This window comes from Rattus norvegicus, chromosome 12 (genome assembly GCF_036323735.1).
Source record: "Rattus norvegicus strain BN/NHsdMcwi chromosome 12, GRCr8, whole genome shotgun sequence".
Taxonomy (NCBI): Eukaryota; Metazoa; Chordata; class Mammalia; order Rodentia; family Muridae; genus Rattus; species Rattus norvegicus.
The window spans coordinates 13,645,727-13,670,948 of record NC_086030.1 but is presented as its reverse complement, the minus strand read 5'-3'; the positions used below and the strand labels follow the sequence as shown (position 1 = coordinate 13,670,948).

The 25,222-nt window shown below is 47.4% G+C and overlaps 2 long non-coding RNA genes and 1 pseudogene across 2 annotated transcripts; 2 read left to right on the top strand and 1 right to left on the bottom strand.

Moving 5' to 3' along the window:
- Window positions 1-971: 971 nt before the first annotated feature.
- On the bottom strand, window positions 972-3,939 carry LOC134481262 (uncharacterized). Its single transcript, XR_010056708.1, has 2 exons — window positions 1,668-3,939; window positions 972-1,341 (listed from the first exon to the last, which is right to left on the bottom strand). It is a non-coding gene; the product is annotated as an uncharacterized LOC134481262 (long non-coding RNA).
- A 1,105-nt stretch (window positions 3,940-5,044) lies between these two features.
- LOC120095929 (uncharacterized) lies at window positions 5,045-7,481 on the top strand (annotated as a pseudogene).
- Window positions 7,482-10,462: 2,981 nt separating this feature from the next.
- Window positions 10,463-15,233, top strand: LOC120095888 (uncharacterized). The gene is made up of 3 exons (XR_005491804.2): window positions 10,463-11,102; window positions 11,785-11,915; window positions 13,315-15,233. It is a non-coding gene; the product is annotated as an uncharacterized LOC120095888 (long non-coding RNA).
- The last annotated feature ends 9,989 nt before the right edge of the window (window positions 15,234-25,222 follow it).

Below are 25,222 nucleotides of genomic sequence, written 5' to 3'. Positions count from 1 at the left end.
AAGCTTAATACATGGTAAGAAGCCAGTGAGTGCAATTTTACAAATATGTAAAAGTCTGCGTTAGACCTGGACTCCTGAAAAAAAGAAAAAAAAAAAAAGGCCAGGGAAGTTTTCTGGACGATTCTGCTGTTCAGCTCCATCAATGCCATTCAGAGAGAAAACTGCCATTCGTGTTGTTGTCTCTATATCTACTCTCTTTGAGAAAACAAGCGTGCTTTTGGGTATATATGAAATAATCTTGACATTAAAAAAATTTGCCTGTTACCAGCACTAAATGTGTAAGGTGTCCCAGTTGGACCATGAGTCTCTAAGCCTAGCAGGGTGCACTCAAGCAGGACCTTTGAATAATTGCTCATTATCTTCCTTAGGTTTCTATACTGTGAAAAAAACACTCACTAACAACTTGGGGAGGAAAGGATTTATGTGACTTCCATTTCCCCATCACAGTCCATCACTGAGGGATGCCAGTGCAGGAACCTGGAGGCAGGAACCTAGAGGCAGGAACCTGGAGGCAGGAACCTGGAGGCAGGAACTTGGAGGCAGGAACTGAAGCAGAGGCTATGAAGGAGTGCTGCTTACTTGCTTGCTCCATGGGGCTTCTCAACTTGATTTCTTACGCAACCCAAAACCACCACGTGCCCTGTGTGGTGGTGTCACCTCCCATGGGCCCTCCCATGTCAATCATTAATGAAGAAAACGAAGCACAGACTTGCCTGAAAGCCACCCCGATGGAGATATTTCCTCAGCGGAGGTTCCCTCTTCCCCATGACTATCAAGTCTAACTTGCCAGATGCTGTGTCAAGTCGACAAGAAACTAACCAGCATAGCTGTGACTCGGTACTCGAGAAGCTGGGGCAGAGGAAGCTAAGGTTTTGAAGCCAGCACGTGCTTCACAGCTCCTTCTGTCTCCAAGCCAACAACAAAACGGAGATGACAGTGTCAGCCATTTCAACTATAGCTAAAAACAAGAGTATAGAGCAAAAATTCTTATATTTGGTTGCCTGGCAAGACCGTGAATGTGCTCATCCAGTAGATATAATGTTTTTGAACGCTATGTAAAGTTCACCCTTGTGTTATTTCAAATGCTGGTTTCCCTATCCCACTATCCAGGTTCACTCGGACATGGCTCTGTCATATTTACTCTTAGAGGATCTCATCTCAGGTTTGAGTAAACATTGCTCCTCATTCGTTCTCTGCTTTCCCAATAAAAGCCATGGAGCCAAAACAGAGTCTTAGAGAGGATAAGGTGGGATGTCAGATTCTTGGAGGAGTGGGGAAAGACACAGGAAGTGAAGGAGTGAAGCCTTGAGGAGAGGTCCAGGAAGCATCAGGAGAAGAGACCTGGAACAAGAAAGGATGAGAAATGCAAGTACTGTGGGGTATTGTCGGGAGGAAGCCTGACCAGCATGGAGTTTACAGTGGAGTAATATTTGCTCAATATTTGACGCAAGGCCATCTTAATCAATCTTAGTTCTCTGTGCGGTTATTGGGAACTACCTGAGGTGAAGAAACACAGCTGCCAGATTAATTTATTACTCAGATTTATATTAAAAAGAGTTCCTTTTACATTAACACAGGATCCCGCTCTATTCTATTTATGTTGTTAGTTTTGGACATTTTCACTCAAGACTGAGCTGTGCAAAGGAAGACGGGGAAATATCACTGACCTGGAAAAAGTGAAGACACTCCAGAGAGACACGGTGCCCCTCCCATCAGGTACCGGAAACGGAAGCAGACACACCGGAAACAATTCGAATCCCTTGGGGGAATTTCCTGCAGGCAGAGGGCTGAGGCTGAAGCCTGGCGCTGGCAGGAGGGGACCTTGGCTCCCACAGAAGCCTCACAGAGTTTTGGTCTCTCTTCAGATTACCTCACAGGAGACCCTGGAGCAGAGGCCACGATGGCTCAGTGTGGGCCTGACCTCGCCTCACTCAGGACGCTTAGCTTTGCACACTGCTTGCTTTCTATTGCAAAGGAACCCTCATGTGAGGACCCTGCGTGTGGGGTGGGGTAACCTGGGACCCCCATTAGTTGTTCCTCTTCCCAGTGTGCTGACTTGGATTATTTCTTCTTTCTCTGCTACCTTTTGTTTGGTTGTTTTTGTTGTTGTTGTTTTGTTTTGTTTTGTTTTGACCTTGAGAGAGTCTGTTATGCAGCCTGACTCTCCCAAAACTTATTATATAGAACTCTCAGGCACCCACCTGCCTCTGCTTCCTGAGTGCTGGGGACAGGAGCAGAACTTTGACGAACCCGGGTGTCAGATTTGACTGGTGGCATCCCGGGACAGAGAAGCCTCGACAGTGTCCTGGGATGGTGGCCCAGGCTCATCTGGGAAAAGAGGAGGAGCCAGACTAGATGGAGTTGAGGACTCAGCCCCACCCTGTTTAAGTGAACGTGGCCTCTATGTGAGCACATGTTGGGAAGGGGCTGTCATCCAGGGCCACCCAGAGTACAAAGGGGCTTGGATCTCCTTGAACGTGGGACGAGTCCCACATTCCTAGGTAAAGATAAAGCTGTCTGGAAATGAGCTTCTGAGGAAATTTCATTAATTACCCTCTACCGCCCTCTGCCCCAGAAAAGGAACTGTCAGCCCTGGTTGGCCCATGCTTCTGCAGAAGGTGGAGTGGGCGGGGCACTTTCACAGAGGCACTTGCTCTGCAGAGAATCAGAGAACTGGAAAGCCACGCCTTCTGATGTTATTCACACAGCCTACCAAGGGCATCCGAGATAGGAATGAAGCCCCTGACCCTAATCCTGTTCCGTTGAGCTCCCTGCAGCAGCCACCCAACCGCCATCCCTATCTGAAGTGACTGAGATGCCAGCACGGGTCAGGGAGGGCTTCCTTGTGCTTCCATGGAGAACCACTGCCCTCTAGTGGCCACATGGCACAGCATCATATCCGTGGGCAGAGGTTCACAGGCATTCAACCCATTCATGACAATTAACCTATTGTTAGAGATATATATTCCTCCTCAGTATGCTGCTGGGAGAGCATTTGTGCAATTTCTTGGGAGCACAATTTAGCAAACGTCAGTTAAAAATAAACCCATATGCAGGTTTTATTAGTACAAGCGAGTAGGCTGGACAAGAGCATTTCTTCTAGAATCTTCTGCTGCCTATGACCAGGTAGACTGTGGTTGCCTCCCCTTGAGGCTGTTGGGTTTTGTAACTGCTCTGCATGTAACATGCATGACTGGCTTCTAAGGTCAGGCTCTGACAGGCCTTCTGCTGGGCCTCCACCACCCTGCTATGGGGAAGCCAGAAAACAGCTGACCCAGCTGCCAGATAGCATAGCATCCCTCGGCAGGCCTGAGTTAGGAAGACTTCAGGCCCTTGAGACCTCATCTGGTGGGCAGCCCACCTGTATCCTGGGACACAGCTCCACCAGTCCCCAGTGAGCTGTCATGGAAACTGTACGACTGTCGCCAGAATAGGTGTGGCCATCCCTGAGGTTGCTAATGTCTGATGAAAAAAAATTACTTAAGGGACAGAAATGAATGACACAACCAGGTTGTATCTAATAAGCCAGCTGGAAACTTCCCATTGGGTAGCACTGGATACCAATCGTGGTTTCTACAATGGGCTACTCTGACCAGCCAGAGAACAATAGATGATCCTGAGAGATGGCTCAGCTGTTAGGGAATTGGCTGCTCTCACAGAGGACCTGGGTTCAATTCCCTGCACCCACAAGACAGCTCACAACCATGCAGAACCTTGGTACGTGGGATGCAATATGCTCTCCTGGCTTCCATGGGCACTGCACACATTCTATCATAGAAACACATGCACTCATACATGTAAAATAATAAGATGTTTTTCAAAGAACCAAACCACTTTTAACTATGTAAAAGCTCATTGCACATGGAGATGGGAAACAGGAGACTACTGTCATATAAATACATACGTGCCCTGAGCAGAACCCCTCCCACACATCCTTCTATCCCCACGGAACACCATTCACCCTGTTTGACTCCCAAGAGAGTTTCACGCTGTGTATGCCAACATGATTTTTTTCATATTTCTATAAAATCTAAGAGCCACAAACTCTTTTTCCTTTCTTCTTTGTTTTTGCACAGAAGTATTAGGTTTCTTATTTTCCTTCAACAACATGAAATTGAACTATGAATGCATTCTGAACTCCTCATGGAAGAATTAAGATATGGAAACATTACCAAAGTCTTTAAGTTAGTGCACAGTTTTTCCTGAGGGTAGGGAATGTTGCTGTGAGCAGTGTGGGACAGCCTCAAAGCCAGAACCCAGTGAGCCATTGCCTGGGGAACACAGAAGAAGCACCCTGTTGCCTGTGGAAGCCCAAAGGGGACAAACACTAGAACGCATATGAAAGGAGAGCCACCCCTCCCTCTCCCCTAAGAGAAAGACATAGAGATGAACACATGCACTTGGCTAAAGTGTTACCACAACACTAACCTCAACCAAATAACCCTGACACCCACCTACTAGGGGCCTTTCTACACTGACATGCTCCTGGGCATTTGTAAAGGATGCTCTCTGTGTCCATGTGCATGCCCATGTGTGCAGCTATACCTGTGTTTATGTGTGCGTGTGTGCGTGCATGAGTGTGTGTGTGTGCACATGCCCATGTGTGTGACTATGCCTGTGTTTATATGTGTGCTTGCGTAAGTGCGTGTGTATGTGTGTGTGTGCTTGTGTGTGTGCACATGTTCATGTGTTTATGTGTGTGCACGTGTGTGCACATAAGCACAAGTGCCTATGTGTGCTTTCACTTCAGATAACACTGTTATGAGGTTTTCCCAGGTATAGGGCATCTGTGATCATATCACATGATGACATACTAGGAAACCCGTGCAGGAATGATCTTCAGGAATCAGGTCAGGACAGAGGGAAGACTCTAAGAGGAAATTGTTTTTTCCTGGGAAGCTTGTGGTATAGAAGGGATGGTTTGGAAACCTGTTCTGCGTTCTCGAGTGCATTGCGAGCTGAGCTGAGGGTCTAGCTACAGGCTGTCTTCCCAGGTCAGGGTAGTGGCATGAGTGTATGGATGCCACTGTGTCCTGTTGTACACATGGAAGGCAGAAGGACAGCAATTGGCAGTACTGGTAACCACTAGAGAAAGCCTATGAGGAGGGGCTCAGGTTGGAAGAGTCAGGCTGTGACCCCACTTGCTTAGCAATCTGAATGGAACTCACCACCTGGCTACCACGTAACCAGAAGCCGACAGTAGCCTTACATGACTTACTTGTCTGGAGGCTCTTGAGAAAGCAGGAAGTTCTCTTGTTTTCAGACTTCCAGTGGCTCTGGCCACAAAAAAAGCCAAGAGTGGTCACCTTGGCCACTTTTGGAGACGTTGGATACGCTCTTTGACACACTTCTGGCGTGTTTCTCACAGGGAACCTAAGGTAACACAGGCCAGCCTGTAGCAGGAAAGTTTCTGGTTGGTCCCCCTGATCTCCGAGGTCCCTGCCTGGGTGTGTGTTCCTGTGAGACACTAAGGAACATCCTTTATGCTCACTTTTCAATGGTTGGTAATGGATTGCTGATGTCTCTCAGAGAGTTTCTACATTTAAACCCTCCTGCCTTCCTTCATTCTTCCTCAGAATTCACAGGAACCAGCATCTCTGCATAAGCCCCCCAGGTTTAACTACAACAGCACAGAATACATTGAACAAATAAATGGTCCACTATATACCAACTGCCATTCAGAACCACGACCACTTGTCCATCCCCAACTTTCCTGCCATCTCCCCAAAGTTTGCTACCACCGGGGAGGTGCTGGACCTGATGCTGACAATGGGAGTGGCTACATCCAACACTAGTTTTAGGGTTTTAGGAGGGCTCTGCTCTTCCCCAGGACTCTGTGCTCCCGTAGAACAAGTATGATTGTACCCCGGCAGTGCTGGTCATGGGTCTGAACCTGCAAAGTGACGTGGTCAAATGAGGGGTTGGGGGCCTCTAGTTTGTCTCTCACTGTCCCCAGGGACTGTCAAACACTCCCCCTTCTTGTGCCTTGGGCAGAGCTCTTTCCCCACTTGTAAAAAAGGCTCTAGGCCTTAAATGACCTATGGGATTAATGGAACCAGACAAGAAGCCCAGAACCAACCAAGAGTCCCGACAGGGAGCACCTAGGCTTCCACCCATTGCCTGGAGATCTCTGAAGATCTGTCAACAGAGGCTCATTCCTGGGCCTTCAGCATGAAAGTCAGAACAGGGCAGAGAGCACCAGGATCCCTGGTCCCTTCCCAGCTTCTTCTGATTCAAGTAGCTTCCTGTAGCTCTATTAGTAGGTTGGGGAAGCAAGGCCTTAGGGGTGACACCTCATGGAATGCCACAGGTGTGGATCCTTCCAGCATGACGCTGTGGGGGACCAGCAAAGAGGGGAGTGGGCTTCAGGTGAAGAGGGAGGTAAGATCCTTTCTGTAGAGTGGGGGAGGTGGGGTGAACCCATCTGTGTAGGCAGTGGGATACAGAGTAAGGTAAGAGCCCATCTGTACTGTGAGGGGGAGCATGTGTACAGTGCGGGGTGGGAGCCCATCTGTGGAGTGAGATGTGGTGAGAAGAAGAAGGCAAGGGACCATCTCTGCAGTGAGAGGGGTGGAGAGAGAGAGGTAAGGGCCCATTTTCCCAGTTTTGCAGTGGGAGGTGGGGGTGGGCGAGGGCTGAGGGCTGTGGGGATTCCCACTAGAGGGACGATGGTACCTGAGACTTCACCTGCAGGTGAAGGAGAACAGAGGTCTCCAGTGGGCTCCTGAGTTCTGAGGAGCAGAGGGAGGGATGGAAGTTGAAAGGTCCTGGGAAAATCTATCCCTACTACAGTCCAGCCCAGTTAGCCCTGTCTCTCTGCTGAGTGACAGGAAGTGTTTGGAGCCCTCTACACACAGTCCCTACACTCCTAAACACTATACCCATCAGCACACAGGCTGACAGCCATTGCCTTGTCTGACGGGACCCGCGGCTATGCTGGTGAAGCAAGGCCAGGCATCTGACTCCACTTCCCTGCAACCCCCTCTTCCCTACAGCGCCATGTTCTCCTTTCTGTCCTGGTGGCTTCAGAAATTCCCCCAGGATTTTTGTGAACCCCAAGACATGGTCGTCGTGAGGCAGCTGCTGGACTACATGAGGCTCAATGTGCCTTCTGAAGAAGTAGATACCCAAGCCAGGGAGCTGCTCTCAGTGCGGAGGAGCAGGAGGCCAAAAAGTCAAAGCTTGAGAAAGGCAAGGAGGCCTGGGGCCGGCTGCCTGGCAAGGGGGGAGGTGGGTTCGGTGGTAAATTCCACCAGGGAATTCTCCAGAGCTTTGCCCTGAAGCCAGGGCTGGACAGCAGTCAGGTAAGATGTCCTACTGTGAGGAGAGGACTGGGAATTCTCTGGTATGGAAAGGCCTTGTGTGACAGGCAATCCTGGGGAAGCTCACCCCATCCTGGAACTTCTAGGCTGCCTCCACTAAAGCCCATCTCCTTCTGCCCCTAGGTTGTACGACAACTCCAGAACCCCCAGTGTAGGATGCCTCAGGGATGTAAGAGACTCTGACTCTGATGCCAGCTTCTGTGGTTGAACCACAGGGAGACCTGCAGTCTGGAGAGAACTCCTGGACCCGGCAGTTCTGGAACCCTTTGTGCCAGAAGCTGGACCAGGGTAGCTTCCGACTTTGGATCAAGCTCTGCCCACATCAGCTGATACACAGCCACCTCTAGGTGTGGCTGCAGGTGTGACTGCAGGTGTGGCTGCAGGTGTGGCTGCAGATGGGCCTGCAGATGTTCCAGCTGCCAGGCACTTATTTCTATCTGCCATTGTGCAGCTAGGTGCACCAGAGTTTGTTTTCCCTCTGCCCAAGGTTGACATGTAATTAGGAGAATTGTCTGCAGAGTTCCACCCAGCCATGGTTCCCTGCCTAAGGTGTCCTTCTCTCTTTAGAGAAAATATCTCCTTTTATTTTGTTGGCTTCTTATTGTTGTTTTGATTGTTGGGTTTTTATTTATGTTTAGTTATTAATAAAATGAATTTTTTGCTCTTCTTAAATGATACAGTTCATTTCCCATGTGGTAAAATCTGTTCACGTCTACCTGTGGACGGCAGCTCTGAGCCAATCACAGGAAATGGGATCCTTGCAGGATATCGTGGGAGCGGGGAAAAGCAAGCAGCTGGCAGAAAATGAGCAAACACCAACAGCGTCGAAGAATATAAACTATGTGCTGTGACCTGGCTGTCGAGGGCTCAGTGGTGACCCTAACAGTTAGGGACACAGATTCTACATGAGCCATACTGGGGCTCAAGGACAGAGGTCTCTGCTCTCTGGGTTTCTCTGTCAAACTGGACAGCAGAACCATGCAGAGAAGGATAAGGTCAGCTTAATTGTAATGGAGGCCACCATTCTCGTCATCCCCTGAGCCCAGAGCTGTGCATTCACTCTGCACCATGTTTAACAGATGGTCATCCTAAGGAATTACTGGGATTTCTCATAATACTGGGGTGATCAACCAATGACAAGGCTGAGCCCATGGAAATTTCACACATTCCTCAGTGGGAAATGACTTGCATGCAGTCTTACTGTTCCCAATGTATAGGGAACCCTCCACGGGACAAAGCCAGGGTCACTACCAAAAGTGGCTCACTGCAGTCCTCCTCCTGGGCCTGTGAGGTGCCAGTTACCATTTAGAGGACACTGAGTTGAATCCATGCCCTTTCCAGGTTATAGGGCAGGTCCTGTGGACTCTGATGATGGAGCCCCCACACCATCACTGGCCACCTAGCCATTTGGCTTGGAAAAAGTTTATATACACCAGGCTAGTCCCTGTCTTATCAAGAAGCGAGGTGTATACTTCCTCTGGTCTCCGAGCTGTGGTGTCCAGTGGATCTGAGGACTGGAGACCCAGGGCTGCAGTCGCCAGGTTGAAAGACACACAGGTTGGGACCAGGCTTCCTGGGTGACCAATGTGTGTATAGAATCTCGAGGAGCATATTAGAGCTATTAAGCAAATCCAACATCACAAAGGAAACGCTCTTGCACATGAACTGAAATGAACTCACCATGGAACTGCACAGCAGCCACGCCCAGGGTGGACGGCAGATGAGAGCATTGACTGGACACCACGTACGTCAGCAGGAGAATGACCAGGCGCGGCTGTTCACACGGGCACTGATTCTGTTACTGCCTTGTCTACTGCTCTCTGCAGTGTTTGACGTCCTCTCCGGAAATATTTAAATATGTGTCAACAGTGGGTAAGACATACAGCAGAAATTATGTCACGTAGGCTAAAAAAGACCAAAAACAAACAAGGAAGCAACACGGCAGGGTCACAGATTAAAGGACGATACCATTGAAACGGGTGGCAGAGGAATCAACCTGCACATTCCACATGATCACTGTGGACAGCAGGGGGATGCTTACATGAATGTCCCCATGCAGGTCTGAGGGACCCACCAAACAGTATGTGCCACGGATTCGGGGGTGTCTGTCAGTATGACGCCTGCTGAGAAAGTGTAGGGACCTGAGTTCGAATCCCCAATATTCATACAAACATGGTATGCCCGTGGGCATTGGATACCCTATAATGCCTGTGTACACTGGATACCCTATAATGCTCATGGATTGGATACCCTATATGCTGCTGTTTTGTTTTGTTTGTTTTCAGCTTGAGACAAGGTAGGGCAAACTGGAAAGAAAGAACATTAGTTGAGAAAAGGCCACCATCACATTCGCCTATAGGCAAGCGCGTGGAGCATTTTCTTCATCAATTCTCTAGATGGGGTGGTCCAGGCCACTGCGGGCAGTGGCACCCAGGACTGGATGTTTGGAGAGTTCTAAGAAAGTTTGAACAAGCCAGTACGCAGTGTTTCATCATGGCCTCTGCTTCGCTTCTGGCCTTCTGGTTCCTGCCTGAGTTTCTGCCTTGTCTTCCCTTCATGACGGACAGTAACCTGTCAGGTGAGGTAAATGCTGGCTTTTCTGAAATCGTTTTTGGTCAGTGTTCTAAGACAGCAATAGAAAAGAAAACTAAGACACCCTAGGATCAGACGGGGCCCCCTAGCTTACTGCTCAGCCAGTTTTATAGATTGGTGAGCACTGGATTCAGAGAGAGCCTAGCTCAACAAAATCTAAGAGTAGAAGGATCAAGGAAGAGTCCTGATGTCAAACTCTTGCTTCCACCCACATGAACATGTACATGAACACAAACACACAAGCACACACATACACATACATAAACCACATGTACACACATATTTTTACACACACACACACACACACACACACACACACACTCTTAGGGTTTTACTGATGTGAACAGACACCATGACCGAGGCAACTCTCATAAGGATAACATTTAACTGGGGCTGGCTTACAGGTTCAGAGGTTCAGTCCATCATCATCAAGGCAGGAACATGGCAGCATCCAGGAAGACGTGGTTCAGGAGGAGCTGAGAGTTCTATATCTTCATCTGAAGGCCGCTAGCAGAATACTGACTTCCAAGTAGCTAGGATGAGGGTCTTAAAGCTCTCACCCACAGTGACACACCTACTCCAACAGGGCCACACCATCTAATAGTGCCACTCCCTGTGCGGAGAATATACAAACCATCACACACACACACACACACACACACACACACACACACACACACACACACAAATAGAGGACTGTCACGCCCACCTCGGCCGGCAAGGAAGACGCAACACGGTCGGATTCTTCTCAACAGCCTTTATTGCAGGACCACCTCTTTGCTGATACGGGGACCTTGAGCGGCAAAAATGCTCGCCTTATATACACAACAGGCTGTGGCTATGCTAATTGTCCTTCAGGGATTGGCGGAGAACGAATCACCTCACTAGCATGGTACCGTCCCGGCCAACTGACACCAGGTGCAAAACCTGCGCATGCGCAGTACCGTTGTTCACCACAGGAGGGCGCCCTACAGAGGACTGCCCATTTCAAGTCACACCTCTAGCAGCTCTTAGCAACTGTGATTAACTGTCAGGAAGGTAGTCAGAGATGATCAATGGAGCTGAAACCAGAGCATAGAACTGTATAGAGAAACTAACCCTGGAATGCAGTGCTCACACAGAGTCTCACTGTGTAGTTCCAGCTGGCTTGGAGTTCACCCTGAAGCTTGTGCTGCCCTTGATCTACAGGTCCTCCCATTTAAATTCTTTGAATCGGTGACTCTCTCAACCTGTGGGTCAAACGACCGTTTCACAGAGGTCACCTAACACCATCAGAACACCTGTGTGTGTGTGTGTGTGTGTGTGTGTGTGTGTGTGTGTGTGTGTGTGTGTTATGATTCATAGGAATAGCAATATTAGAGTTATAAGGTAGCAATGAAAATAATATTATGGCTGGGATCACCACAGCATGAAGAACTGTATTGAAGGGTCACAACATTAGGAGGGTCAAAAACCACTGCCCTAAATGGCAGGATTACAGGTGTGTACCATGATACCCAACTCCCCCCCAAAAAAACCCCAAACTTGTTTATCCTTCTGGCAAAGTGTTCTCCAAGACCAGAGATGCTTGGGTCATTAGATGACTTGGCTCTGCATATGGGTTTGTGGACACCTGGATTAAAAGACTAGACAGAGAACATGGGCTCTATAGGGCAAGGGAGAACATCTGGTTTTAGTACAGGAAAGGGGTTCATGAGAAGGTGGTTCCCAAGGCCAGGCTCCAGGGAAGACTTTGCAGTGACTGTCGAAACATAAAGTGGGTTGCTGACACGTGCATGGGATCTTTCTCATCTCCTTCCTGAGATCTCTTACATAGTACAGACACTGGAACAGAGCTGGAACAAGATTCACTCTCCCCACTGCGCCCCAGGTTACAGAAGTAGTAAACCTCTGGTGGGAAGGCGATCCTGACCTGGCTGGCTGCCTACCAGGTGAAGAGACCGTGATTGCCATGTCTTTGACCACGTTAACTAACAAGACCTTCTCGACATACCTGGAAAGGTAATGTGTGGGGTGGAGACAGTGTGCAGAGGGATCTGTACCTTCCTTGCTAGGTTTTAGTAAACCCATTTTAGTCAATTTTTTTTATTGCTGTGAAGAGACACCATGACCAAGGCAACTTATAAAAAAAAAAAAGCATTTAAATGGAGGCTTGCTTCTAGTTTCAGAGGGTGAGTCCATGACCGTCACTGTGGGCAGCAGGTAGGCAGGCATGGTCCTGGAGCAGTGTCTGAGAGCTTACATCTGATCCATAAACAGAAGTCAGAGAGAGAGAGAGAGAGAGAGAGAGAGAGAGAGAGAGAGAGATTGATTGGGCCTTGCATGGGCTCTGGTAAAAGTTTAGTCCCATTGACACACTTACTCCAAAAAACACACACCTCTTAATCCTTCCCAAAACAGTTTCGCCAACTAGGGACCAAGTCATTCAAGTCTATGAGCCTATGGGGGCCATCCTCATTCAATCTACCATACTAACTGAACTCTATAAAAATTCTGTGAAAGCATAAAGATGGGCTGGAGAGATGGCTTAATGGTTACAAACAATGGCTGCTCTTGTGGAGGACCGGGGTTTAAGAACCAGCACCCACAGGGTGGCTCATAACCATCTGTAAACTCCGGTTCCACAGGATCTGATGCCCTCTTCTGGCTTCTTTGGACACTGCCTGCACTTTGCGCCCAGACATAGGTAGACAAAACACCCTGTCTTCCTCAGGGCTACGGAACAGAACTACTGGAATGAAGTCACACACACACACACACACACACACACACACACACACACACACACACATAATAAGGAGAGATTTATTACAGTAGTTCACAGGCTGTGGTCCAGCTCGTCCAACAATGGATGTCTTCTTATGGAAAGACCAAGGATTTGGTGGATGCTCAGTCCACGAGACTGCCTCAGTCGTCCCTATCTGGTGCTAAGTCTGAACGAATTCCTACAGAGCTGCTGGTCTCCATTGAAATCCCAAAGCAGGGTCTAACACCAGAGAGAACAAGGAAAAGCAGGCAAAACACGAAAGCTCCCTTCTTCTGTGTCCTCTTACGTGGGCCTTCACCAGAAGGTGTGTATTGGAGATGAAAGGTGAGTCTTCCCACCTCAAACGATCCGATCAATAAGATCTCTCACCAGCATCTGGACGCATGCGTGTTAATTGACTAGAGATGTAGTCAGATTGGCCACCAAAATTAGCCACCACACACCCATACACAAAAAAGGTAAAAGAATTATTAAAACAAAACAATCTAAATGTGAAGACTGGAATGTCCCTCTAGGTGGCGACCTGCCTCGTTTCTTCCCTTAAAGCGTTGAGTCAGCGCGGCAGGTCAGGGATTCACCCAAGACCTATAGGAATGCAGGTTCACCCTAAGATAATGTACTTTTATTTTTCAGGAGTCCCCACCTCCTCCTCTACCCACGTGCAGTAGAGTCCCCTCAAGTCAAGCCGCCACAAGGTTCTGCACGCTCTGCCCGTCTTCCTGAGAGCCGAGTTTGAAAGGCAGAGCTGTCTGTTTTTCTCTCAGTCTTTTTCATTACGATGTGGCCAGATCCTCGATGTGCTTTTAAACTCTTTGGGCTTCCTCTTCCTTTGAAGTTTCACTTGGCACCAAACAAACCCTTCCCTGCATCCCTAGTCAGAGTGACGAGGACACTGGCATCCTACTAAGCTGTCCTTTTTCTGCACTTCATCCATTAGAGGTTCCCCACAGGGCAGTTGGAGGGTCCAACAAGGAGCCAGAGCCCCCGATTTAGGGCAACCCCTCCTTAAGTCGTCTGCAGTCCCCCCCTCCCCCCCACACACACATCAGCGAGGAGAGCGGAACCGAGAATCCGAGGAACTTGCTGGGGTCCCGCATGGGAGGCAACACGAGCAGGATTTCATTCTGTGCCTCTTGGAATCCACCCGCTGCCCCTGACGGAGCAGGTACTCTCTAGCCCGAAGGCATATAAGTTCAGATGCTCTGTTAGGACTAGTTCATACTTGTCACATCTTATAGTTTTACATGAATTCGGGGGAATTTAAGTTTCATTGTTGACAGTAGTTCTAACAGGAGCTCCTCCTCCTGATCCACTCACTCTGTAGAGATGCTGTGGTGAGTTTTTCTCTGCACGGCTTTGTGCTCCCAGCGGATCACATGCAGGCAACCATCAGGAGATGTCTCGGATCCGCGAATGGAAACCATACAGGAACGCCCACATGCAAGCACAAAAGCACGAATGCACACACACACACACACACACACACACACACACACACACACACACACAAGCACGCACAGACTCCAGTTAACTTTAAAACACCTTTACTAATTCTAAACCTTCCCCTGCTATCCCAGGCCCAGTGGGGAAGCAGCCAGTGACTCCTTACCCAAAAACTCACATGACTGGTTCGCTTTATCTCCTGCTATTAATGCGTCCCCTTCTTCTCCCCCCCCGCCCCCGCCCACCAACCCCTGCCCCTTCTATGTGATTCTCTTTGTCCTATGCAAGCAACTCCACCCAGTACACAACCATTGGGCGCTGGCATCTTTATTGATCGATCAAAAGCCAATTGGGGGACAAGGACCTCAGTGTCTGTACATGGAGATTCGAACACCAGCACCAGTCTCCAACATAGAGGTAAAGGCTATCAAGCAGACCAACTACCTCCTGGTGTAGCAGGGCCCCAGACCTTAGCACAGCTGACTCCACGACGGTAGTACCATTCATTCAGGCCACCCCAAGAAAGGCTTGAGGCTACACTGGGATACCAAATACCCAGTGTAGAAAACAGCCGGCTAATAGAGACTAAAACTCATTGGCTAAGATCCATATCCAAGCAGTCTTCTCTGGTGAATACTGAGGTGCCTTAATAAAAATGGAGCACAAAAATAGTCACTTCCATCAGCTGTGACAGTCCAGGACAGGTGACCCACTCTTCTGAGACTGCCAATGGCACCGAGATCCAAGATCTCCCCGTTCCGTTAAGAACGATCATGGTTGAACATCTGCGTGACAGTGGGAAGACACACCATGCTGCATTTCTGTGAGTATGCAGAAATGAAAGAGACCTGTGGATGTCGGACCCTCCTGGACTCTGTCAGTGTTTGCCCCCTGCTGAGCCTCGATGATGCATGTGGAAGCCTTTGTTCTCTTGAAGGAACATCCTGGCCTTCCTGTCCGCCATAGGGGGTAGCTAACACCTGAATGCTAGATCTTTTGATCTCAGCTTTAGTTTCCATTGTGCTCTGTCTCTCCATTGTCTTCCGCTCAGTGGTTGGGGTATATACTCTGTGTACCCAGTAAAAGCTTTGACATTCATTTTCTTGAAACATGAGTGACCCGAGTTGTGTGTTTCTTCTTAAATCTCGCAGGCCTGCGCCTGGTTCTCAGTATCCTGGCGATGCAGGCATCGTCATGTGGAACTGGCTTGAGGCTTCCACTCACACAGGGAAGAGCCTAGCGAGTGTCTCTGTCTGTCCACCAGCACTGTGGTGTGGTGGAGTGGCCCAGCCGCACACCAAGCACCTTGAGTGACTTGTGTGAGGTCAAAGGCTGCCTTGAATTTCCAGTTTCTGCAGATCTGCACGAGGTCACTGCCCTGTCTGAGAAACCCTTGGGACAAGCACTTCGTTCTTTATTTCTGCCTCAGGGTCTTCCCTCTCTGATGGCCAGTCTGGCATGGCTCAAAGCGAGTTCCAGAGTCGAGGTGACCAACGCACTTTAAGATGGTCTCAGCCTCAGGGCTGGGGATTTAGCTCAGTGGTAGAGCGCTTACCTAGGAAGCACAAGGCCCTGGGTTCGGTCCCCAGCTCCGAAAAAAGAACCAAAAAAAAAAAAATAAAAAATAAAAAAAAAAGATGGTCTCAGCCTCAATGGAGAGTGTGGCCCTCACTCTGAGACTACATCCTTCATCTAGAGAATTTTCAAGCTGTGTCATAAACTGCGTTTTTGATCTTAAGACAGGGTCTCACTGTGTAAATCTGACTGGCCTGGGACTCTATGTAGACCAAGCTGGCCTCAAACTCATAGCAATACCCCTGCCTGTGCCTCCTGAGTGCTGGGATTAAAGGCATTCACCACCATGCCCATACATTTGTTCATTTGTTTGTTTGTTTTTTTAATGTCTAGGAGCTATTAATCAAAATTCTCCATTGTAATTCATAATTTTACTTTCTTACTGGTTTTGTCAGAGTTCTGACTTTTATTCATTTCCTCGAGAAAAAAAAATGTCAGGATTAGGCTTTCATGACTTCTTTGGTATTTTTCCCTTAGGTCCCTTATGTATTTTTTGCCTTAATTCTCGCCTAATCCCAACTTCTTTCTTTGTCTTTATTTTTTGTCTATATTTATTTTCTAAGTATTCCTTAGAGAGATTCCTACTACCTCAGTTTTTTAGCCTCCTTCTTTCCTAGCATAAGCATTTAATATTTCCTTCCAGCATGATGCTCTCTGCACCCCAAATTTGATACGTCACATTAAATTATATTTTAATTTGATGTGCTATGAGATTTTTGCCTACATGCATACATAAGCACCACATTCCTGCAGTGCCCACAGAGGCCAGAAGAGGGCATCTGATTCTATGGAACCAGAGTTACAGCTGGTTGTGAGCTGCCACGTGGGTGCTGGGAACCAAACCTGGGTCCTCTGCAAGAGTAGCAGTGCTTTTGAGCCATCTCTCCAGATGTAATAATAGTAACAACAGCAACAAAAACAATAGTAATCCACTAATTAACAACCAACAATTATTAATTATTAATTGAAATTAATTAATCAATATTATTAACAACAATTAATAATTAACTATTGGCTAACAATTAAGCATTGGCTGACATTAATAAATAACTATTGGTCAATAATTAATAATCATCTGTTGACTGTTAATTAACAATCAATTAATTATTAATTTATAGCTGGTAATCTATTACCATCAATAATTTAGATGCTTATTAAGCAATATCAATTAATAATCAATTGCTATTATTAATCAGCTTTATTAATTATTGATTATTTAATTGTCAACAATTATTTGGTATTCAATAATTGTTTAAATTATTTCTGACTTCTATGAGGGTTATTTTTTTTTTCAGGGTCTCTTTGGGAAACTAGTGCTTCACTTCTAAGCTGGTGAGAGCGTCTTGGGTTTCTGTCACTGGTTATTCTTCAGTAAGAAAAGCCATCTGTCTGTATGGCTTTCATCCTTGGAAACTTTTGAGACTTTAGCATGGGGTGAAATGCATCAGCAGGCCTCAGAGGGATCTGTCACTGCTACATCCACTAGGCAGCATTCCCCAGTGACTTACAATAATTTCTATGTATCTAGTAATTTGAAGTATCTATGTCTCTAACGTCTGAGAAGTAGGGGTGGGGTGGGGGGAGGGGGGAGCAGAAGAGTCCCACAGTGATAGCTAATTTGACTTTGTACCTTTTACCCCACAAACATTTCCCTTTTCTACTTTGAAGCTATATCCTGTCGCAGATACAGTGAAGTCATTTTAGGCCAAGCTCTGGGGTGGGGGGTGGGGCTTGTGGGAGGCCAGCCTGCTACTGTCTCTTTCTCTCAGCCTGCTGACCTGGTGTGGAGATGCTTTGGTAACTGCTGCTGGGGCAAAGGGCTCCTGCACCCCAAAAAGCTGTAAAGATAAGCGCAAAGAACATTTGTTTTAGAGCCAAATACGAGAGACCACGGCCTAGGAACATTAGGTTACTGCGAATACCATGTTACAATATTGTAACAGTTTGGCAATGTTTTTATAGTAACGGAGCAAAGAAAGCAAGAGATGTTGGTAACACATTGGTGCAGAACATCTGGTAGCTGGAAAGAGTCTCAAAAGACACAGTTAGCTGACATGAATCACTATGCACGGAGAAGTGTGGCTTGAGTTGAGGTTTGATCTTTTTAGAAGCCCTCTTCCACCACATCTGGACCCTGCTTCTCCCGTAATCAAATGGGGATGGTGACCTCCCTCCCAGAGCCATGAGCAGGCATCTGCTTCTGCTTGCTGGGGGCATTAAACCTCATTGGCTCACCCAACTCCAGAAATCCTTATGTACGTCATGTGTCCAGGTGCCCAAGGAATCCAGATAGTTACAAGGGGTTGTGAGCTGTCCAATGTGAGCGCTGGAAACCAAACTAGGATCATCTGGAAGAGCAGCAAATGTTCTAAACAGCTGAGCCCTCTCTCTCCAGCTCCCCAAACAATTTATTACAAAATAAAATGGAGAATTTTGCTTAACAGCTCCTGGACATTAAAAAAAAAAAAAAACAAGCAAAACACTCTGGGTGAGCATGGTGGCACGTGCCTTAAATCCCAGCACTCAGGTAGCAGAGACGGGAATCCGGAGTGGGCAGACGCTCATTCTATAGGGCACGTGCAGAGGTCAGGGAAGCACTTGCAGAAGTCAGCTCTGTCCTTCCTTCTATCTTGTGAGTCCCAGATATCAAACTCAGACCGCCTGTCAGGTTTGGCGACAAGTACCATAACAGCTGAGGCATCTCACTGGCTGGAGATTGTTTGTTTGTTTGTTTGTTTGTTCGTTTTTACCTATTCACTTCACATCCCACTCACTGCCTCCCTCCCGGTCACCTCCTCCTACAATCCTTTCCCCTCTTCTTCTCCTCTGAGATGGTGGGGGCCTCCTGGGCCTTTCCCCCCACCCTGGCACTTCAAGTCTCTGAGAGGCTAGGTTATGGTAGAGCTGGGTGTCTCAGACAAGGCAGCCCAGTCAATAGAACGTATCCCACAGACAGGCAACAGCTGTTCAGATGGCCCCTGCTCCAGTTATTTGGGACCCACATGAAGACCAAGCTGCCCATCTGCTACATATGTGCAAAGAGGCCTAGGTCCAGCCTGTGTATGCTCTTTGGTTGGTGGTTCAGTCTCTGAGAGCTCCAAGGGTCCAGGTTGGTTGATTCTGTTGATCTTCCTGTGGAGTTCCTTTCTGCTTAGGGACTGCAATCTTCCCTCCTATTCTTCCATAAGAGTCCCCACTGTTTCGATGTGGGTGTCTCCATCTGTGTGAGTCAGTTGATGGGTGGAGCCTCTCAGAGGGCAGCCATGCTAGACTCCTGTCTGTAAGCATAACACAGTAGCATTAATAGTGTCGGATTGGGTCTTGCTCATGGGATGGGTCTCGAGTCAGGCTGGTTATTCTTTGGCCATTCCCTCGGTCTCTGCTCCATCCCCATGCCTGCATTTCTTGTTGACAGGGTAAGTTTTGGGTGGAAAGCAGAAATATTCTTAAACTGAGATAATTCTCAGAGGGGGAAATCAGAATTCATTTTCTGGAGTACATGAAAATATTATTCATTTGCTGCTTCACCCGCATGCACCACACACATCTTGGCAGATTTTTACAGTCACGTAAATTGATTTCTGCAGCTGGGGTTGCTGCTTGGTGGTAGGGGGTCTATCAAGTTTGGCTCAGAATCCTCCTGCTTTAGGTCCCCAGATCAGGAAAGGAACATGGAAACTATGTAAACTAAAAAGTAACATATAAAATGGAAGTGTGTGGGCTGGTGAGATGGCGGGCGAGTGGGGAAAGGCACTTTCTGGAAAGCTCATAACCTGGTGTTATCTGCAGAGCTCAGGGCATAAAAGGAGACAGCCAGCTCCTGACCATCACAGGTGTGCTGTGACGGGTGTGCGCGCACACACACACACACACACACATGCACACAGGCACACACACACACAGGCACACACACACATGTACACATACACGCACACAGGCACACATACATGCATGCACACAAGCACACACACATGTACACATACACGCACACAGGCACACATACATGCATGCACACAGGCACACATACACACACACATGCACACAGGCACACACACATGCACACACACATGTACACATACACGCACACACACACACACATGCACACACACACACACACACACGCACACACACACACAGGCACACAGGCACACACACACATGTACACAGGCACACAGGCACACATGCACACACACACACACACACACACGCACACACACACACACACAGGCACACAGGCACACACACACATGTACACAGGCACACAGGCACACACGCACACACACACACACACACACACGCACACACACACACACACACAGGCACACACACACATGTACACATACACGCACACAGGCACACATACATGCATGCACACAAGCACACACACATGTACACATACACGCACACAGGCACACATACATGCATGCACACAAGCACACACACATGTACACATACACGCACACAGGCACACATACATGCATGCACACAGGCACACATACACGCACACACCACACACACACGCACACACACACACATGCACGCACTCGGGCAAATGCAATAATAATATAATATAAATCAAATCATAAATTAAAATACTTGCAATTGCTTATACAAAACCATTCCAGTCAGATTCCTGTAACAATATAGTGAGAAATGCATGGCCTTCTTAAGGCTTCTTATTAATTAATTAATTAATTTATTTATTTATTTATTTATTTTTCGGAGCTGGAGACCGAACCCAGGGCCTTGCGCTTGCTAGGCAAGCGCTCTACCACTGAGCTAAATCCCCAACCCCTTTTCTTCTTTTTTTTCTTTCGGAGCTGGGGACCGAACCCAGGGCCTTGAGCTTCCTAGGTAAGCGCTCTACCACTGAGCTAAATCCCCAGCTTCTTCTTTTTTTTTTATTGTTTTCATTTTTTGTTTTTTTGCCACAGGGTTTCTCTTTGTATCCTGAGCTGTCCTGGAACTCACTCTGTAGACCAGCTGGCCTTGAACTTGAAATGCATGTCTCTCTGCCTTCCCAAGTGCTGGAGCTAAAGGTTGGCACCACCACCTCCTGCCACTATTCCCAGTTTTAACGATTTATTTATTTATTATATAGCTGTCTTCAGACACACTAGAAGAGGGCATCAGACCTCATTACAGATGGTTGTGAGCCACCATGTGGTTGCTGGGATTTGAACTCAGGACCTCTGGAAGAGCAGCCAGTGCTCTAACCACTGAGCCATCTCTCCAGTCCCAGCTATCCCCGGTTTTAATGATACTTTCTCTCTGCTGTTAAACCAGAGGTCTGGCTTTTTGCTTTCCCCTTGTTACCGGAGACTGAACCCAGTATTTTGCACATAATAGGAGAGCCCTTGTCCCAAACTCTTGCCACTTTTCCTTAGACCCTCCTGGTCTGATGTTATCTTAGCCACCAATCCCAGGACACAAGTGGTTCTGGGCTAATAGCATTGCTTCCAATTCTAGCCTCCCACACATCCCTCCTCCCCTGACCCATACGCTCCCTGTCATCTGACCCTCACGAGTCCTTGGTCACTACTCTTTCCCGGAATTTGGTAGTAAATGAAACCTGTGACACCTGGAGCAGGTGATAAGGGGTTGACTCCACTTACGAATATCCACAAACACATAACAGGCGTGTTTGCGGTAAACGTTGCCAGAAGCCTGCTTCAATTTAAAGAGCCACAATGAAGATCTTAAACTCGGGGAAAAAGTTGTCTCAGAGGTTGATTGACAGGGGATAAGGGAGCCTGGAGTCTCCCCAGGGAGCCAGCTTGAGCCCAGTCCAATTCTGCATCCCACATATCAGAATAAGCAGCTCCAGGCACAGCTTATGAGAACAAAGACGGATGCCTGACCTGAAGCAGGAACCAGTGGCCCTGGCCCTCAGCCCAGAATTGTCACCAGGAATGTCTCCAGGAATGGTTGTGGTTCATTTTACTTTGTACGAATTAATTCAATTTGAAGGGAGAGTGGAAGGGAAAAGCTGTTATTTTTAAAGGGCCACAGTGAAATTTCCAGTAACAATTATCATCCAAAGTGACGGTTGCTCCAGACTTTTCTATTGCATTGATTTGACATCTCTGTATGTTAAACGTTTCTTAAAACAGATGGAGTATCTATCATCAAGCTGGTAGGATGATAAGGGAGACCAAGAGGCAGAAACCAGGCTTCCAGAAATAATGTTGCTGGGTTTACTGTAAGGATAATCTCTTGGGGCTGGAGAGATGGTTCAGACGATAACAACACTGGCTGCTCTTTTCAAGGACCTGGGTTCAGTCCCCAGTCCCCACATGGTGGTTCACGACTATCTGTAATTCCAGTTCTAGAGGATATGACGCCACCTTCTGGCCTTTGTGGCACTGCATGCACATGGTACATAGATATACATTACAGATAAACCACTTATACACATAAAACATTTTAAACATTTTTAAAAACAATATCTTATAGCTATCTCCATGAAATATTTAGTTCTTACCTAGATAAGTTCATCTCAGCACAGCAGCTAACAGCCAGGTATGGCTTTTAAATGTAAGTGGGTTAAAATTAAGCACAAATAAAGGTGACAGTCTTCAACTATTCTGATCGGTCTTCAAATGCTCAGTAGCTACAGGAGGTAAGGGCAAGTTTCCCTAGGTGATGAATAAGCAGAAACGAAAGCTGGTCAAACTTCCCTTCCCTTTTAATAACTTATGTTCATTGGTGTCTTGCCTGCATGTATATTCAAGAGTGACGGATTCCCCTGGAACTAGTTACAGTCAGTTGTGAGCTGCCATGTGGGTGCTGGGAACCAAACCCAAGTCCTCTGAAAGAGCAGCCAGTGCTGTCAACTGCTAAGCCACCTCTGTAACCCCTGGTCAAATTTTTCAAATGAGTCATCTGGCTTCAGTCACTCTGGACAAAACATTCTAGCTAAAGTTATAGATCCAAAATATTCACAAGCATTGCCAAGAAAAAAATTCACTAATTATCAAATCTATTTTTGAAAAATAGAATATAAAGATGCAAGTTTGTAAAAATTGAGTGTGTGTGTGCATGTGGTATGTGTATGTGTGTGTGCATGTGTTTCATTTCATAACCATGTTTCATTTTTTTTATTACCAAGCCTAAGTGAGTGCACACACATGTGCACACATGCATATATACACAGACATACATATGTACATATATGCAGACATACATCTACACATGCATATGCAGACACACCCACCTACACATATGCACATAGATACATATACATAGAAACACATGCATGCACACCAGACACACATTTAGACAGACATACATATATACATTTATGCACACATACATGTACACATATGCACAGACACACATGCATGCACATACATACACATACACACATGCACACACATAGACACACTTCATCTGTATGGTCCTGCACCATACCACTGTCCCTGAGCTGGGACTGTCTTTGGAGAGGCTTCTCATCCTTCTACATCTCTCTTTGGTCCTTATCTGTGATGGGAAAGCCGATCAATATATACCGCCTGGAATTGCTGAAATGATTACCTGAGATCTGGATGTCTCACTGAAGGATGAACGCGAGCAATATGAGTAATTGATAAGCCTTGGGGACCGAGTAATGAAGGCAGTACCAATGCAGCCGCGGTCACATTAGCCACGGAAAGCAGCATCCAAGCAGAAGTGTGTCAATTCAGGTGCTTCTGGACTTAGAACGTGGCTATGACTGATAAAAAGGGGGACCGTATACTGTATACTGATCTATCACCTGCCTGTACTGTGCATATTACAATTTTTTTTGCACCTTGTCTCACCTAATATTGAGAGGGTTTCACAGAGCATGCGCAGTTTAGCAAATCAGAGCTTGCAGGCTGAGAAGAAAATGCCAGTTAAGCAGGAGGCAAGGAAATGACAGCGGGTTTAAGTCCTGGGCTCCAAGCCCATCTCCGGGATGACTTCACATCTTAGAATGCACATCTTAGCTGCTCACATTAGGAGAGCAGGGGAGGAGCCCAGCCCCCGCCTCTGTAGCTGAGACCAAACCTCACAAAAAGAGAGTAGCTTCCATAACAGCCATTTTGAACCTTTGGAGCATGGTCTCTTGGCATCAAGCTCTTCTTAGAGGGAACTGTCCAAAACAGTATCGTGATCTGAAGGGTGAAGTAAGGGGTGCTTACTGAAGACACCAGGTTTCAAAGCTAAGTGGCAACGAGTACAAGCCAGCTGGCTGTACAACCCAGAAAACCTTCGCCTCGAGTCTGCTCACCGCGGCTGCTTAGCGCTCTTCCTGGACTATAAGTCACAGGGCCGTGAGGCTGGCCTCAAGGTTGGTGAGATGGCACAGTTCTTCCAGGACTCTGTAAAATACCACAGGCATTCTCCTGGCCCAGGCTCGCCAAGATGTCGCCCCCCAAATCACTATGAAGCTACGAGAGTCCACACCCGTGCACGTCCACGCATTCACGTGTACAGCATCTCCGGCCTAGAGAAGGCAGGTGTGGGTGGACAGAAGATGAGTGGACAAAGTCCAACTGGAATGTCCAGCCGCTCTCGGACAGCGGGAATGAAAAAGGACCAGCCTCGGCAGTGCCAATGGCTCTCACTGCCAAGTTACATTCTGTCTGAGGGACGTCAGACATCGGGTGACAGTGGCACAGAGCTCATGGCAGCTGGAGCAACACCCTGCAAGCAGTAATCAGTGTGAGCAGGAATCTTCAAGCTGATACCACATTCATCTCCAAGGGCTGCCAGGCACTGGTGTGGCAGAATGGCTCCAGAGGGTCCCTATGGTACTGAGACGTTAATGTCGCCAGGAACCTTGTCTGATGGCAGGATTCAGCCCTTCTACTAGTGAACATCAGAAATACCTGGGCTGCTCACCGTGGATCATGGAGCCCCACTCTCTGAGTTTTAAGCAGTAAGTTTGGGGTCAGTCTGCAGTATCCCTGGAGTGTGTCCCCATGAAATGGTGGCGGCGGTGGTGGTGGGCCACCCTCAAAGAGCCTCTGTTCAGCACAACACTAAGTAACTCATTATTCTCTCTGCCCATGAAGTATTCTGTTAGTGAGTGATGGTTCCCACGTTGAAGACTTGATGCCAGGAATTGTTCAAAGGAAGAATAAATAACAAGGAACAAATAACCAGAAATGCATATGTTAAATAAGAAATAAATGATTTAGATAATTGCGGGTGAATTTCCTTAAGGAGAAAACAATAATCTTCAACAACTATTTTTTTTCAAAGATTTTTAATTATGTGTGTATGTGAGGTTATGTGCACATGAGTGCAGTTCCCACAGAGGCCAGAAGAGGGCACCCAATCCCCTGGAGCTGGAGTTTCAGGTGCTTGTGAGCCAACTAACAATAGTTTCTGGAAAAGAACTCAAGTCCTCTGGAAGAGCAGTATATGACCTTAACCCCAAAGCTATTTCCCCTGCCAACCTCAACACATCTTTTCAACTTAAAAATGTGACTCTAACTCCTGGGAATAGGAAGTGTCTCTATCCCTCCAGACACTAGGTCCAGACAAAACAGAA